Source organism: Camelina sativa, chromosome 15, assembly GCF_030686135.1.
Source record: "Camelina sativa cultivar CO46 ecotype springtype chromosome 15, ASM3068613v1".
NCBI lineage: Eukaryota > Viridiplantae > Streptophyta > Magnoliopsida > Brassicales > Brassicaceae > Camelina > Camelina sativa.
The window spans coordinates 33,544,584-33,562,514 of record NC_141894.1 but is presented as its reverse complement, the minus strand read 5'-3'; the positions used below and the strand labels follow the sequence as shown (position 1 = coordinate 33,562,514).

Below are 17,931 nucleotides of genomic sequence, written 5' to 3'. Positions count from 1 at the left end.
TTTAGCATTCTTCTAAAGCTCAGTCCATTTCATGAGAGAACCTTGATATTGACAAACCCCACTCTAAAAAGAGACCATCATTGTCTCAAAACCCTTGCTACCAAGCCAAATGAGTTTAAGCATTGTGATGTTCATATATTTTACCATGTTTTCCCTTAGTTTATTTACATCTTTTGCATCTTTTTCTATCCATTTTCACCATTTTTGTGTAGCTTTAGGATTAATCATGCATTAGAGTTAGGATGCTTGCATTTGCATCTTTTCATGCATAAACAGGTGATTTTGGAGCTTAAGGAGCATGGAAGCAAAGGAGAAGAGATGTGAAGCAGTCATGAGGAGGAAACAAGGAAGTTAAGGCTGAAGAACCAAGGTCCGGAGTCCAGCTCGACCAAGCACTCGACCGAGTGGGAGATGGACTCGACCGAGTGGAGTTGCACCAGGGAAGCCAGCTCGACCTGTCACTCGACCGAGCACTGGTCGAGTTGACCAATCCGTTGACTGCTTTGACTTTTTCTATTTTAGGGCTTCCACCTTCCCCACTATATAAGGCCTTGTACTGCAGCCACCAGAATCTAGTTTTTAATATCTAGACTCTCTCTTTTAGTCCAACTTTTCAGAAACCTATTTTTTACCTTTTTAGGAGTTTTATTCCTTTTGCCTTTTTATTTTTAGATTTTGTTCTTAAAAAAAAAGAAAAAATTCTTCATACTTGTTGGTTTAATAACTTTCTGGGTATTAAGAATCTGAGTTTGATTTCTTCTTTAAAGTTGTAGATCTTTATCTTATCTATCTAATAATGCAAGTTTCAATAATTTCTGGGTTTATGATTTGTTTGATCATGTCTTGCTGTGAGTAGTTATCTTAGGATCTTGAGGATGGTTAGGATGGATTGATCTTGTGGTATATTTGATTTGATCAAGCTTGATTGTTGTAGATCTCTTCTAGGCTAGATGTTCTTAATGCTGATCCTATATCTGAGAGGGTAGGATCTGATCTCAAGCTTTTTAGCATCACACCAATGTTTAAGAAGCATAGATAAGGCTAGATCTAGAGCTTACCATTAGGCTTGCTAAGAGATTAGAGGTCTTGTTTGGTTTCAGATGTATTGCTTAATGCCTGCTTGTGTAGATTCTTTTCATTGTGAGAGCAAGTCTAGGATTGCATAGGTTTGATTGTTTCTTGACCATGAGAGTGGGAGAAACTTGTCTTAGATTAGTATGTCTAGAGGTCAGCTCAAAGTTTGCTTGAGATTTGTTGATCAAGTTAGATTACGTCAATGATCAGTTCATCCCATGAATCCATCCTCAGGAACCTTCTTTGTTTATTGAATTCTTAGTTTAAATATCACCGTTTGCTTGTTGTTTGATTTGATTTAGCATTGCTCTGTTTTTCTTGTCTTGCTCTGTTTTCACGTTTTAGTCCAACTCGACCACCCACTCGACCTGCACTCGGTCGAGTGCTGATCGAGCTGATCCCCAGATTTCTTGTTTATGTTTTGTGTTTGTCTTGCTTCATTCCAGTTTGATTTCCATTGCATTCACTTAGCATCTAGTTCATTACTTGTCTTGCATTAGTTCTATTCTAGTGTTTACAGTTTCTATTTCTGTTCTTAGATCATAATCATTCTGTTTTATTTGCATCTAGTTCTTAGTTCTTGTAGTTTACTTTCTGCTTTTCATATTTTCATTTTAGGATTGTTAGTGACAAACAATCATCACACTTGGCTTAACTTAGATTCATATGCATATCTTGATTGTTCACAAGCACTCAGACTGGATTGACACCTCTTATACTGCAACTGCATAAGAGGAATTTTCACACCCATCATCATTCCATATCATACACTTTCACACACACTCATCATTCACCACACAAAATAGCATGTTTCAATTTGGCGCCGTTGCCTGTTTGAGTTTGTTTTTGTGACATTTAGGATCCATATTAGTCTAAGATTAAGTTCTTTTTTGCATTTGTGAAGTTTCTGCACTTGAATCTTGTGTTTGGGGTTGAAGTTCCATTTCAGGTACCACTCGACCATCAGCTCAACCCCAGCTCGACAGAGTCGTGCTCGAGCACTTGCTCGAGCCAGACGCCGGATCTCTTAAACCATCAGTTTCAAGTTGACTTGACCTCCCACTTGAGCCTGTGCTTAGTCGTTTGCCAGGCAAAAATCGTTTGTGTTTTCTGTTTGAGTCAGTAACCATGTTTCAAGGCAATCAGTTCCATTATTCACCCATGCACCAACAACAAGGGTTCTAGACTCAATGGTGTCACCCTCCAGCATTTCAGACCTACCAAGCCCAAGAACCTGATTTAAGAGCTATGATGCAACAACTATTACTTGGGCAAGCCAATCAGCAGATTGAGTCAGCAAGGCAGTTTGGGGAGCTGAACCAAACATTGGATTCTTATTCTCATGACCTGAGTACCCAGCTTGAGAGTCTGACCTCTACATTCCAGTACATGGAACACCCCATTGCCTCTACTTCAGCTCCTAAGCCACACCATCTTCCTCAACAAGCTATTCAAAACCCAAGGGAGATCACTGTTAAAGCTATCCATCTCCCTGAGGAATATGTCACTGAGGACAGTGAGATTCAAAGTGGGGAGGGTTGGTCACTAATTGAAGCACAGAGTGAAGGTTTTACTGAGCAGACTGAAGCAGAGAAACCACTCGACCAGGTGCTCGACCACACACACGATCGAGTACCTGATCGAGTGACTGATCGAGGTGCAGACACAGAAGCTGTTAAGCCTGCTAGATACATTCCTCCTGCTTACAAACCGCCTCTACCATTCCCAGGGCGTTTCAAGGCACAAAAGATAAGAGAACTCAGGGAGATCATTGAGAAAAAAGAGAAGATTGCTTTGCAACAAGAGAAAGAGAAAGCCTTGAAAGAGGAAGCTGTGGTTGTGGAACAAGAGGAAGTGATGGCTTTGAAAGAAGAGGTTGTCATTGCATTCAAAGAAGAAGAGAGAGGACCTGCCTTGGAGCAGTATGCTCCATATCCTCTCTATCAGAATATGCTGCTTGAAATGTCAAAAGCAAGGGCTCTAAATCAAGATAAGGAAGATCTTGAGGAGATTGAGGGAGTTATTATCCCAACTAAACTTGAAGACCCAGGTCCTTTCAACCTGCCTTGCTCATTTAGCTATCTCCACTTCAACAAATGCTTGTGTGACTTGGGAGCATCTATCAGTGTAATGCCATACTCTATAGCACAAAAGCTTGGGCATACTGAATTCAAGTCCACCAATCTCCACATGAGTCTTGCTGATGGATCAAACAAGGATGTGGTAGGGAAATTGGAAAGCCTTCCAGTGAAGATAGGCAAAGCAAGAATCCCTACTGACTTTGCTGTTATAGAGATGGATAAGAAGCTTGAAGACCCTATCATTCTAGGAAGACCATTCCTAGCCACTGCTGGAGCTGTCATTGATGTCAAGGAAGGGCTTATAACTCTAAATATAGCTGAGGGTGTGATCATGAAATTTGATATCAACAGCCCAACTAACTTGCCCTCCATCAAAGGCCAACCTTTTACTATCAAGGACAAAGGTAATCATGGGGTCTCAAGTGAAGTGGCTACTCCAAAAGCTAAGCTCTCCTCTCATGAGGAATCTGTTGAACAGCTCAAGGGTTCAATGCAAGAACTGACTGCTTTAGTCAAGGAACTCCAAGTCAAGCTGAACAAAAATTCTTGGAAGAAGGCAAGACCAAGACTCAAGCTTAAGAAGCAACATGGTTCAAGTAGTGATCAAGAAGAAACACAAGTGTTATCAAGTAGAACCAGGGGGGATTTCATCACCTCCTTGGTCTCTAACTCAAGCCTGAAAAGGCATCAAAGTCAAGCTTAGTGACTCTAAACAAGCTCACTAGGGAGGAAGTCCCTAAGGTATCTCTGTATATATTGCCTAGAATTTTGGTATTTTGATTTTTGCTTTAGTATTTTCATGATCAGGGAAGCTAGGGAGTCTGAATAGAAGAAGAAGAGTCAATTTCTGGACACTCGCAACCCAGCTCGACCCCCCCACTCGGACTGGCACTCGACCGTGTCAAGCTCGATTGGCATAGTCGAGCTGCCCCAAAGCCCATCTCCAAGCCACCAGGAAGACCCCAACTACTCCTATGACAGCATGCAAATGGATGTGGACAACTTCTTCCACAATCCCTAAGGTACCATCATCACCTTCCCTTGTTTATACCATTACATTTGATGTTGTGTTTTGTTTTTGTTTTTTAGTCTTGAATCCTCTTACAAATTTCTTTCACACAGAGGACTGTGTGATTTAAGTTTGGGGGAGGGTTCTAGATAGCATTTGATGTTGTGTTTTGTTTTCTTATTTCAAATTTTTATCATCATCATGTAGCACTTGCATAATCATCTAAGGCATAGAAAAACCATAAAATTTGAAACATTTTTGCAAAAATCTTTATAAAAAGAGTGTTCATGTAGTTTGCATTGTATATTTAAAGTGTTTTGTTTAGCATATAGGACTGTTTGCATTAGGGATCTATATTGAGTTTTTCCTTGTTAGCTTGTTTTATTCACTAGACTAGGATCAATGCCCAAGTTAATAGTACTTTGATGCTAGTTGAGTGGTTAGGAGCATAAGACTGAACCAAGCCTTGAATTCTTGCATTGCATTTGGTCTAAATTGAAGCATGTTGTGATTTGATTCCATTTACTATATATAAGAAACTAATATTGACTTGTAATTATCAATGTGTGCATTGCTTTAAACTCATGGATACCATATACATATTTGGATCATCTTTCTCTTTTTACCACTCTTGTTGATCCAAGTAGCTGATTAAATCATTAAGATCAGTTCCCCTACCCCTTGACCAAACCTTCTTTCAAGCCTTGTTTATTCTTGTGTGTGTGAGGCCTATTTTTGGGATTGAGCTTGGTCAAAAGTGTTAGGTTTGAACTGACAAGAGTAAGACCTTGTGTAGTTCTAGTTTGCATTTTCCAAACTAGATAGGACTAGGTGGTTCACTTGTTGGGTTTGGGACTTGGCTGTTATAAAAAGAAAAGAAAGAAAAGAGAAAGAAAAAGGGTAGAGTCTTTAGGAGAGGAATGTGTTTAAGCAAAAAGCTAAAGTCTAGTGAAAGGATGGGAAGTAAATTTGTTATCTAAGATGGTTCTAGTTAAAGGAAAAGAAAAGAAAGCAAAGAAGAGTTTAGCAAAAAGCTTATATGTCTTAAGAATAAGAAGAAAAGAGAACCATAGCATTCATTAAGAATTCCCCATTCCACTAGAAAGATCAAATAAGAAACCTCTCCTAAGACTTGAAAACCAAAAGAGAAAAGGGTTAAAGAGAAAAGAAGAAGTTAAAGGGTAGCACTAGGATCATTTGGGTTTAGATTGTTAGGATAAACACTTTGGGTGCCTTTGGGTAGACAAGGTTTTGTTCTTGTATGTGTCTAAGTGTTCTTACCTTTAGCATTCTTCTAAAGCTCAATCCATTTTTTATGAGAGAACCTTGATATTGACAAGCCCCACTCTGAAAAGAGACCATCATTGTCTCTAACCCCCTATTACCAAGCCAAATGAGTTTAAGCATTGCATAGAATTGATTCATGTTCTTGATTAATGAATGTTAAAGGAAATTGTTGATTTGAATGCATGTGAATATCTAAGGCTCAAATCAGTAAAGGTTGTGATGTGCTTGTCTAAAGTTTTTAAGTATAGCTCTTCACCTTGCATCTTAGTACTAGTAACTTGGACATTGATTCTAGCTGGTCTATTTGCAAGCTTTAGGAGTTATGATCCCATCTTTTAAACCTCATCTACCTTCTTATGTCTTGTTTATTTGCTTGAGGGCAAGCAAAGACTAAGTTTGGGGGTGTTGATGTTCATATATTTTACCATGTTTTCCCTTAGTTTATTTACATCTTTTGCATCTTTTTCTATCCATTTTCACCATTTTTGTGTAGCTTTAGGATTAATCATGCATTAGAGTTAGGTTCTATTGCATTTGCATCTTTTCATGCATAAACAGGTGATTTTGGAGCTTAAGGAGCATGGAAGCAAAGGAGAAGAGATGTGAAGCAGTCATGAGGAGGAAACAAGGAAGTTAAGGCTGAAGAACCAAGGTCCGGAGTCCAGCTCGACCAAGCACTCGACCGAGTGGGAGATGGACTCGACCGAGTGGAGTTGCACCAGGGAAGCCAGCTCGACCTGTCACTCGACCGAGCACTGGTCGAGTTGACCAATCCGTTGACTGCTTTGACTTTTTCTATTTTAGGGCTTCCACCTTCCCCACTATATAAGGCCTTGTACTGCAGCCACCAGAATCTAGTTTTTAATATCTAGACTCTCTCTTTTAGCCCAACTTTTCAGAAACCTAGTTTTTACCTTTTTAGGAATTTTATTCCTTTTGCCTTTTTATTTTTAGATTTTGTTCTTAAAAAAAAAGAAGAAATTCTTCATACTTGTTGGTTTAATAACTTTCTGGGTATTAAGAATCTGAGTTTGATTTCTTCTTTAAAGTTGTAGATCTTTATCTTATCTATCTAATAATGCAAGTTTCAATAATTTCTGGGTTTATGATTTGTTTGATCATGTTTTGCTGTGAGTAGTTATCTTAGGATCTTGAGGATGGTTAGGATGGATTGATCTTGTGGTATATTTGATTTGATCAAGCTTGATTGTTGTAGATCTCTTCTAGGCTAGATGTTCTTAATGCTGATCCTATATCTGAGAGGGTAGGATCTGATCTCAAGCTTTTTAGCATCACACCAATGTTTAAGAAGCATATATAAGGCTAGATCTAGAGCTTACCATTAGGCTTGCTAAGAGATTAGAGGTCTTGTTTGGTTTCAGATGTATTGCTTAATGCCTGCTTGGGTAGATTCTTTTCATTGTGAGAGCAAGTCTAGGATTGCATAGGTTTGATTGTTTCTTGACCATGAGAGTGGGAGAAACTTGTCTTAGATTAGTATGTCTAGAGGTCAGCTCAAAGTTTGCTTGAGATTTGTTGATCAAGTTAGATTACCTCAATGATCAGTTCATCCCATGAATCCATCCTCAGGAACCTTCTTTGTTTATTGAATTCTTAGTTTAAATATCACCGTTTGCTTGTTGTTTGATTTGATTTAGCATTGCTCTGTTTTTCTTGTCTTGCTCTGTTTTCACGTTTTAGTCCAACTCGACCACCCACTCGACCTGCACTCGGTCGAGTGCTGATCGAGCTGATCCCCAGATTTCTTGTTTATGTTTTGTGTTTGTCTTGCTTCATTCCAGTTTGATTTCCATTGCATTCACTTAGCATATAGTTCATTACTTGTCTTGCATTAGTTCTATTCTAGTGTTTACAGTTTCTATTTCTGTTCTTAGATCATAATCATTCTGTTACTTTCTGCTTTTCATATTTTCATTTTAGGATTGTTAGTGACAAACAATCATCACACTTGGCTTAACTTAGATTCATATGCATATCTTGATTGTTCACAAGCACTCAGACTGGATTGACACCTCTTATACTGCAACTGCATAAGGGGAATTGAAACACCCATCATCATTCCATATCATACACTTTCACACACACTCATCATTCACCACACAAAATAGCATGTTTCACATTGCATAGAATTGATTCATGTTCTTGATTAATGAATGTTAAAGGAAATGGTTGATTTGAATACATGTGGATGTCTAAGGCTAAAATCAAACAAGGTTGTGATATGCTTGTCTAAAATTTTTAAGTACAGCTCATTCAACTTGCATCATAGTACTAGTAACTTGGACATTGATTCTAGATGGTCTATTTGCAAATTTTAGGAGCTGAGATCCCACTTTCAAACCTCATCTACCTTCTTATGTCTTGTTTATTTGCTTGAGGGCAAGCAAAGACTAAGTTTGGGGGTGTTGATGTTCATATATTTTTTACCATGTTTTCCCTTGGTTTATTCACATCTTTTGCATCTTTTTCTATCCATTTTCACCATTATTGTGTAGCTTTAGGACTAATCATGCATTAGAGTTTAGTTGCATTGCATTTGCATCTTTTCATGCATAAACAGGTGATTTTGGAGCTTAAGGAGCATGGAAGCAATGCTGAAGAAAACTGAAGCAATCATCAAGGGAAAGCAAGGGAGTTAAGGCTGAAGAACCAAGGTCCGGAGTCCAGCTCGACCAAGCACTCGACCGAGTGGGAGATGGACACGACCGAGTGGAGATTGCACGTGAGAAGCCAGCTCGACCCCTAGCTCGACCGAGCACTGGTCAAGTTGACCGAGCCGTTGACTACTTTGACTTTTTCTATTTTTAGGGCTTCCACCTTCCCCACTATAAAAAGCATTGTACCTGCAGCCACCAAAGAGTCCAGCTTTTAGATATTCTCAAAACCTAGTTTTTACCTTTTTAGGATTTATTCCTTTTGCTTTTTCTTATTTTCTTTTTAGATTTTGTACTTGAAAAAGACTAAGTTCTTCAATATTGGGAGTTTCATAACTTTCTTAATATTGAGAATTTGAGTTTGATCCTTTTATCAATATTGTAGATCTCTGTTTTATCTTTCTAATAATGCAAGTTTCAATAATTTATGGGTTTATGATTTGTTTGATCATGTCTTGTTGTGAGTAGTCTTCCTAGGATCTTGAGGATGGTTAGGATGGACTGATCTTGTGGTTTGTGTGACTTGGTCAAGCTTGATTGTTGTAGATCTCTTCTAGGGTAGATGATCTTAATGCTGATTCTATATCTGAGAGGGTAGAGTCTGATTTCAACCTTCTTAGCATCACACCAATGTTTAGGAAGCATAGATAAGGCTAGATCTAGAGCTTACCATTAGGCTTGCTAAGAGATTAGGAGTCTTGTTTGGTTTGAGATGTATTGCTTAATGCCTGCTTGTGTAGATTATTTACTTTGTGAGAACAAGTCTAGAAGATGCTCAGGCTTGATTGTTTCTTGACCATGAGAGTGGGAGAAACTTGTCTTAGATTAGTATGTCTAGAGATTAGCTCATAGCTTGCTTGAGATTTGTTGACCAAGTTAGATAATCACAATGATCAGTTCATCCCATGAATCCATCCTCAGGACCTTCCTTGTTTATTGATTTTAAAGTCTTAATCCTGTTATTTGCTTGCTGTTTGATTTGTGTTTGCTCTGCTCTGTTTTTATTGTGTTGCTCTGTTTTCCCAGATTAGTCTAGGTCGACCACTCACTCGACCTACACTCGGTCGAGTGCTGCTCGAGTTCATCCCGAGAACTCTTGTTTATGATTTGTGATTGTCTTGTTTCATTCCTGTTTCATTCCTATTGCATACATTTAGTTTTCAGTTCATTAATTGTCTTGCACTAGTTCATTAATAGTAGTTTCTATTTTTGTTCGTGCATCATTGCTTTTATAATCATCCTGTTTTATTTGCATTTAGTTCTTAGTTCTTGTAGTTTACTTTCTGCTTTTTACATTTTCATCTTAGGATTGTTAGTGACAAACAATCTTTACACTTGGCTTGACTTAGATTCATATGCATATCTTGATTGTTCACAAGCACTCAAATTGGATTGACACCTCTTATATTGCAACTGCATAAGGGGAATTGAAACACCCATCCATCCATTTTCATCATTGCATACACTGCCACCTTTCATCTTTCACAACCACAAATATTCTTGTTTCAGAAGGTTGGTTGGGTTATAGATGTTGAACTTCATGACTGTATCCTCAGCAATGTTCAAGGTCACAAGACCTTCCCAAACATCTATTACTGCCCCAACAGTGGCTAAGAATGGCCTCCCTAGTAAGATTGGATCTTCAGGCTCTTTGTCTATTTCTATGACCACAAAATGAATATGGATCCTTGCTCTTCCTATCTTGATTAGGACATTCTCCAACCTTCCAACTACTTCTTTGTTTGACCCATCAACTAGGAAAAAATGGAGATTAGTGGATTTTAAATCAGTTCTTCCAAGCTTTTGAGCTATGGAATATGGCATGACACTTGTTGAAGCTCCCAAATCACAAAGGCATTATTTGTAGTGAAGGTAACTGATTGTGCAAGGCAGATAGAATGGTCCTGGATCACTGAGCATAATTGGGATGATCACTCCTCCAAGGTTCTCAAGATCCTTCTCATCTTGAGCTTCAACCTTCTTCTTTGACAAATCAAGCAAAAAAATTTTATAGAGAGGATATGGCTCATACTGTTCCAAGGCAGGTCCTCTTTCCTCTTCTTGGTAAGCAATGGTGATCTCTTGTATAGCCAACACTTCTTCCTTTTTCTCAACCACAGCTTCTTCTTTCAAAACCATTTCTTCCTCTTGTTGCTTAGCCAACATTGCCTTTTTCTCAATGATCTCCCTTAATTCCTTAATCTTCTATGCTTTGAAACGCCCAAGAAAAGGTAGTGGAGGCTTGTAGGCAGGAGGAATATACTTGGCAGGTTTAACAGCTTCTGATTCAGCCACTCGATCGGCCACTCGAGCATGCACTCGGTCGAGTGGCTGCTCGAGTCCGTGGTAGAGCTCAGGTGTGAGCTCCAATTGCTTTGCACAAACATCACTTGGGGCTTCAGTAACTAATGAATTCCCCCAAACTTGGACTTCACTGTCCTCAGTGACTTCTTCCTCATGAACTTGAATGGCTTTGGCTGTGAACTCCATTGGATTTTGAACAGCTTTACCAGGGAGTTGGTTGGGTTTTGGAGCTGAAGTGGAGGCTATGTTACTCTCCATGTACTTAACTCTGGAATTCAGACCCTCAAACTTCATATTCAGATCATTGTATTGAGATGTGAGCCTTCGATTCAACTCAGCAAACTGTTTTGCTTCCTCAATCTTCCCTTTTGTTTGACCAATCAACAGCTGTTGCACCATGGCTCTAAGGTCTTGTTCCTGGCCTTGGTTAGTCTGAAACCCTGGTGGGGGACACAACTGGGGCTGGAACACTTGATGCTGTTGTTTGGGGACATAGTGATTCTGCTGTTGAGGCTGTTGAGGTGGGTAGGCTTGGTTTTGAGGATTAGCTACATTGGTACTCCTATAAGAGTGGTTGTTGTTCTTGAACCCTCCTTGATTGTAGCCTTTGAATCCTTCCTGGTTTTGCATATAGCACAACTCAGCAAACTCATTCTTCCCCTCTTGAACTGGAAGCTCCTCTTCACCAAAAAAGTGAATGGACTTTTGTTGGCTTAGCAAGATCCTATCAAGCTTTTCATTCACCATTTTTAGATCCTTCTTGTACTTGTCCTCTTGATCAGTTGATGATGACCTTACGGTTCTGTCATAGTCCTCATTGTAGTTCCGATCAGACTGTGCAAGATTCTCAACTAACTCCCAGCCTTCTACCACATTCTTGTTGAGGAAGTTTCCATTGGAGGCTGTATCAAGAAGCATTTTGAACTTGGGAAGAACTCCTCTATACAATGTGCTCAACAAAGACTCCACACTGAAACCATGGTGAGGGCACTGAGTTTGGAATCCCTTGAATCTTTCCCAAGCTTCACAAAAGCTATCATTGTTCCTTTGAGCAAATCCAGAGATCTCATTCCTCAGCCTTGCTGTCCTAGCATTAGAAAAGAACTTGGCCAAGAAAGCCTTCTTACATGCATCCCAAGTAGTGATTGCACCAGTAGGGAGAGTCTTTTCCCATAAGTGAGCCTTGTCCCTAAGTGAGAAAGGGAACAACCTTAGCTTAAAGCCATCTTCACTCACACCATTGATCCTTGTTAGGCTGCAGATCCTATCAAACTCATCAAGGTGATCAAGTGGATCCTCCATTGGCAATCCCTTGAATTTATTGGCCTGAATCATTGAGATCAATCCACTCTTGATCTCAAAGTTGTTGTTGGCAACAGTTGGAGGCACAATTCCAGCTCTTTGGTTGTGAGTGTTGGGTGCATCTCCAGCACCAATGTTCCTTGGTCTTGGAACCTGATCCTGCTGATCCATAGCTACTATAACCTCTTGTTGTTCCTGAACAACTCTCCTTTACTTAGTTCCCAAACTCTTTGTCAACTTGCGGATGTTGTCAATATGCCTATGGAGATTGTCTTTTCCTTTAGACCTTGTGTGCATCAACAAACACAAACGATTTTAGACAGGCACACAACTGAGCACAGGCTCAAGTAGGTGATCAAGTCGATTGGAAACTGATGGTTATAGAGATCCAGCGTCTGGCTCGAGCAAGTGCTCGATCACGACTCGGTCGAGTGGTTGTCGAGTGACTGGTCGAGTGGTACCTGAAATGCAACTTCAACCCAGCAACAGAAGATTCAAAGTTATAAACAAACTCAATCTTAGACTTTTATGATCCTAAATGTCACAAAACAAACTAAGATAGGCAACAGCGCCAAATTGAAACATGAATATTTGGTGGATGGAAGATGGAAGTGTGGTGAATGCAATGACGAATGAATGGATGGATGGGTGTTTCAATTCCCCTTATGCAGTTGCAGTATAAGAGGTGTCAATCCAATCTGAGTGTTGTGATCACTAAGGATGTGTATATTATGCCTAAGTCAAGCCAATATGAAAGGATGTTTGTCACTAACAATCCTATGATGAAAATGTAAAATGCAGAAAGTAAACTATAAGAACTAGATGCTGAAAGGAAAAGAAATAGAATGATTATGAACCTAGAACAGAAATAGAAACTACTAATATGCAAGAACTTAACTAATGCAAGCTAGTAATGAACAAGACAATAAGTAAATGCAACAGGAATGCAGATAGAATGTAAGACAAGACAATCATAAATCATAAACACAAAGTTCTGGGGAAGAACTCGAGCAAGCACTCAACCGAGTGTAGGTCGAGTGGGTGGTCGAGCTGGTCTAAACGCAGAAACAGTGCAATGAGATAAAAACAGAGTAATGCAAAGACGAATCAAACTACAAGCAAGCAACAGAATTAAGACTGTAAAATCAATAAACAAGGAAGGACTTGAGGAGGGATTCATGGGCTGGACTAATGATTGAGGCTATCTAACTTGATCAACAAACCTCAAACAACATGAGCTAATCTCTAGACATATGTATCTAAGACAAGTTTCTCCCACTCTCATGGTCAAGAAACAATCAAACCTATGCATCTTCTAGACTTGTTCTCACAAAGTAAAGATTCTACACAAGCAGGCATTAAGAAATATGTCTCATACCAAACAAAACCTCTAATCTCTTAGCAAGTAAGAAGGTAAGCTCTAGATCTAGCCTTATCTATGCCTCTTAAACATTGGTGTGATGCTAAGATGCTTGAAATCAGATCCTACCCTCTCAGATATAGGATCAGCATTAAGAACATCTACCCTAGAAGAGATCTACAACAATCAAGCTTGATCAAGCCAAACAAACCTCATTCACAGCCCAGCCTAACCCATCCTCAAAATCCTAAGCCACTACTCACAAGAACACATGATGAACAACAAAATCATAAATCCAAAAAAATACGAAAATTGCATCACTAGAAAGATGAAACAAAGATCTACAATATTGATGAAGGAATCAAACTCGAATTCTCAATATGAAGAAAGTTATGAAACAAACAATATTGAGGAATTTAGCTTTTTCCTTAAGAAAGTACAAGATCTAAAAATAAAAAGAAAAAATGCAAAAGGAATAATCCCAAAAAGGATAAAAACTAGTTTTTGACTATTCTAAAAAGCTGGATTCTTTGGTGGCTGCAGGTACAAGCCCTTTTATAGTAGAGGAGGTGGAAGCCCTAAAAATGCTAAAAGACAAAACAGTCAACGGCTCGGTCAACTCGACCCTGTGCTCGATCGAGTGCATGGTCGAGCTGGCTTCTCTCGTGCATCCTCCACTCGGTCGAGTCCATCTCCCCACTCGGTCGTGTGCTTGGTCGAGCTGGACTCCGGAGCTTGGTTCTTCAGCCTTAACTCTCTTGCTTTCCCTTCAAGATTGCTTCACTTCTCCTCAGGATTGTTTCCATGCTCCTTGAGCTCCAAAATCACCTGATAATGCATGAAAAGATGCAAATGCAGTGCAACTATACTCTAATGCATGATTAGTCCTAAAGCTATGCAATAATGGTGAAAATGGTTTGCAAAAGATGCAAAAGATGTGAATAAACTAAGGGAAAACATGGTAAATTATATGAACATCAAGGTGATGAAATCCTCCCTGGAAACTCTTGATCACCGTGAAGTTGATCCTTGATCACCTTACCCTTAACACACAAACCATATTTTTTCTTGATTTTGAGCTTTGGTCTTGCTTTCCTCAAAGACCTCTTGTTTACCTTGACTTGGAGATCCTTAACCATACCAGTCAAATCTTGCACTAAACACTTAAGCTTTTCCACAGAATCCTCTTGAAGAGAGAGCTTAGCCTTTGGAGTTGCCTTATCACTTAAACCTTCATGACCACCTTTGTCCTTTATAGTAAATGGTTGATCATCAATGGTAGGAAGGTTGGTTGGGTTATAGATGTTAAACTTCATAGCTATACCCTCAGCAATGTTCAAGGTCACAAGACCTTCCTTGACATCAATAACTGCTCCAACAGTGGCTAAGAATGGCCTTCCTAGAATGATAGGATCTTCAGGCTCCTTATCCATCTCTAGGACCACAAAATCAGTACGAATCCTTGCCTTCCCTAACTTCACTGGAATGTTCTCCAACTTGCCAACCACATCTCTGTTTGACCCATCAGCTAGGCATACATGAAGGTTGGTGGACTTGAAGTCAGTGTGCCCAAGCTTTTGTGCTATGGAGTAAGGCATCACACTGATAGATGCTCCCAAGTCACATAGGCACTGGTTGTAGTAAAGATAGCTAAGTGTGCAAGGCAGATAGAATGGACCTGGATCCTTAAGCTTAATTGGGATGATAACTCCTCCAAGGTCCTCAAGATCCTTCTCATCTTGAGCTTGAGCCTTCTTCTTTGACAAATCAAGCAAAAAATCCCTATAGAGAGGATATAGTTCATACTGTTCCAAGGCAGGTCCTCTCTCTTCTTCTTAGTAAGCAATGATAATCTTTTCTATTGCCATTACTTCCTCTTGTTTCTCAATCACAACTTCTTCCTTCAAAGCTTTCACTTCATCTTGTTGCAAGGCCATCATCTCCTTTATCTCAATGATTTCCCTTAATCTTATGTGCTTTGAAACGTCGTGGGAATGGTAGAGCCGGTTTGTAAGCAGGAGGGATGTACTTAGCAGGCTTGACAGCTTCTGATCCTTCAGCTCGATCGACCACTCGATCATGCACTCGGTCGAGTGCTGACTCGAGCTCTTGGTCGAGTGCAATGTCGGATTCAGGTTTCTTCTCAAAAACTTCACTCAGGGCTTCAATAACTGACCAATCCTCCCCATCTTGAACATCACTGTTCCTCAGTGACTTCCTCATCAGAGATATGAATGGCTTTTGTAGTGAACTCCCTTGGATTTTGAACAGCTTTTCCAGGGAGTTGGTTGGGCTTAGGAGCTGAAGTAGAGGCAATGTTGCTCTCCATAAACTTCACTCTAGAGTTGAGACCTTCAAACTTCATGTTAAGGTCATTATACTAGGATGTGAGCCTTTGATTCAACTCAGCAAACTGTTTGGCTTCCTCAATCTTTCCTTGTGTTTGCCCAATCAACAATTGTTGCATCATGGCTCTTAAGTCTTGTTCTTGGCCTTGGTTAGTCTGAAACCCTGGTGGGGGACACAACTGAGGCTGGAACACTTGATGCTGTTGTTTGGGGACATAGTTGTTTTGTTGTTGAGGCTGTTGAGGTGGATAGACTTGGTCTTGTGATTAGCTACATTGGTGCTTCTATAGTAGAGGTTGTTGTTCTTGAACCCTCCTTGGTTGTATCTTTTGAATCCACCCTGGTTTTGCATATAACAGAGCTCAAAAAATTCATTCTCCCCCTCTTGAACATGAACCTCTTCTTCACCAATGAAGTGAATGGACTTTTGTTGGCTAAGGAGGATCTTGTCAAGTTTCTCATTGACCATCTTCAAATCCTTCTTGTATTTGTCCTCTTGATCAGTGGAGGTGGACCTTATGGTTCTGTCATAGTCCTCATTGTAATTGCCATCTAACTGAGCAAGATTCTCAACCAATTCCCATCCTTCTTCCACATTCTTGTTGAGGAAGTTGCCATTTGAAGCTGTATCAAGTAGCATTCTGATCTCGGGAAGCACTCCTCTATACAAAGTACTTAGTAGGGACTCATTGTTGAAGCCATGGTGAGGACACTGAGTCTAGAATCCTTTAAACCTCTCCCAAACTTCACAAAAGCTGTCATTGTTCCTTTGAGCAAACCCAGAAATTTCATTCCACAATCTAGTAGTCCTAGCATTGGAGAAGAATTTTGCCAAGAAAGCCTTCTTGCAAGCATACCATGTGGTTATTACTCGAGTAGGAAGAGTCTTCTCCCAAAGGTGAGCCTTTTCTCCAAGTGAGAAGGGGAATAGCCTTAACTTGAATCCATCTTCACTCACTCCATTAATCTTTGTGAGACCACATATTCTATCAAATTTATCAAGGTGGTCTAGGGGATCCTCCATTGGCAACCCATGGAACTTGTTGGCTTGAATCATGGAGATCAATCCATTCTTGATCTCAAAGTTATTGTTGGCAACAGTTAGAGGCACAATACCAGCTCTCTGGTTGTGTGTTTTGGGTACATCTCCAGCACCAATGTTCCTTGGTCTTAGAACTGGATCTTGTTGCTCCATGATGATTGGATCCTCTTGCTGTTCTGGAACTACTCTTCTTTGCTTATCTCTCAAACCCTTTTGTAGCTTGTGGATGTTGTCAATAGGCCTTTGAAGATTTTCTTTCCCCTTTGACCTTGTGTGCATCAACAAACATGAGTACAGACTCGAACAGGTACACGGTCGAGCGCAGGCTCGAGTGGGTGGTCGAATCGACTGGGAAGTGGTTTCTATATGTATACGGCTTCTGACTCGATCAGGTGCTCGATCACTACTCGGTCGAGTGGTGGTCGAGTGGGTGGTCGAGCTAGTACCTTAAACTCAAGACAGCCAAGCAAAAGAAGATTCGAGTTCAGTAACTGCACAAGTGGATAAACGAACTGAATCTTAGACTAATAATGATCCTAAATGTCACAAAACAAACTCAGATGGGCAACAGCGCCAAATTGAAACACATATATGTTTGTGGGTGGTGATATGATGAATGTATTGAATGGTGAGATATGAATGAATAGATGGCAGGGTGTTTCAATTCCCCTTATGCAATTGTAGTACAAGAGGTGTCAATCCAATCTGAGAGTTTGCAAGCAATCAGGATGTGCATATATGTCTAAGTCAAGCCAAATGCAAAGGATGTTTGTCACTAACAATCCTATGATGAAATGTAAAGTGCAGAATGTAAAAGCTACTAGAACTAAATGATTATGACAGTTATGAAGCTAGAACAGAAATAGAAACTATGGTAATGCAAGAAATGATCTAATGCAAAGCAAGTAATGAACAGGATACTAAGTGAATGCTGTTGAAATGCAACTAGAATGAGACAGGAATTGAGACAGGACAACTACAAAGCATAAACAAAAGTTCTGGGGATAAATTCGAGCAAGCACTTGATCGAGTGTAGATCAAGTGCAGGGTCGAGCTGGACAAACGCGAAAAACAGAGCAACACAAGAAAAACAGAGCAATATGAAAGCGAATCAAACAACAAGCAAGCAGCAGGATTTAGACTAAGAAATAAATAAACAAGGAAGGTCTTGAGGAGGAATTCATGGGCTGGACTAATGATTGAGGTCATCTAACTTGGTCAACAAATCTCAAACAACTTGAGCTAATCTCTAGACAATATTTTCTCAGACATGTTTAATCCACTCTCTTGGCAAGAAACAATCAAATTCATGCATCTCTAGACTTGTTCTCACAAAGTAAAGAATTTACACAAGCAGGCATTAAGCAATATGTCAAATACTAAAAAAGACCTCTAATCTCTTAGCAAGCCTAATGGTAAACTCTAGATCTAGCCTTATCTATGCTCTTT

The 17,931-nt window shown here is 39.8% G+C and overlaps 2 non-coding genes across 2 annotated transcripts; both read left to right on the top strand.

Moving 5' to 3' along the window:
• The first annotated feature begins 11,403 nt into the window (after positions 1-11,403).
• On the top strand, positions 11,404-11,510 carry LOC147927635 (small nucleolar RNA R71). Its single transcript, XR_015583108.1, has one exon. It is a non-coding gene; the product is annotated as a small nucleolar RNA R71 (small nucleolar RNA).
• Positions 11,511-16,135: 4,625 nt separating this feature from the next.
• On the top strand, positions 16,136-16,242 carry LOC147927634 (small nucleolar RNA R71). Its single transcript, XR_015583181.1, has one exon. It is a non-coding gene; the product is annotated as a small nucleolar RNA R71 (small nucleolar RNA).
• Positions 16,243-17,931: the final 1,689 nt, after the last annotated feature.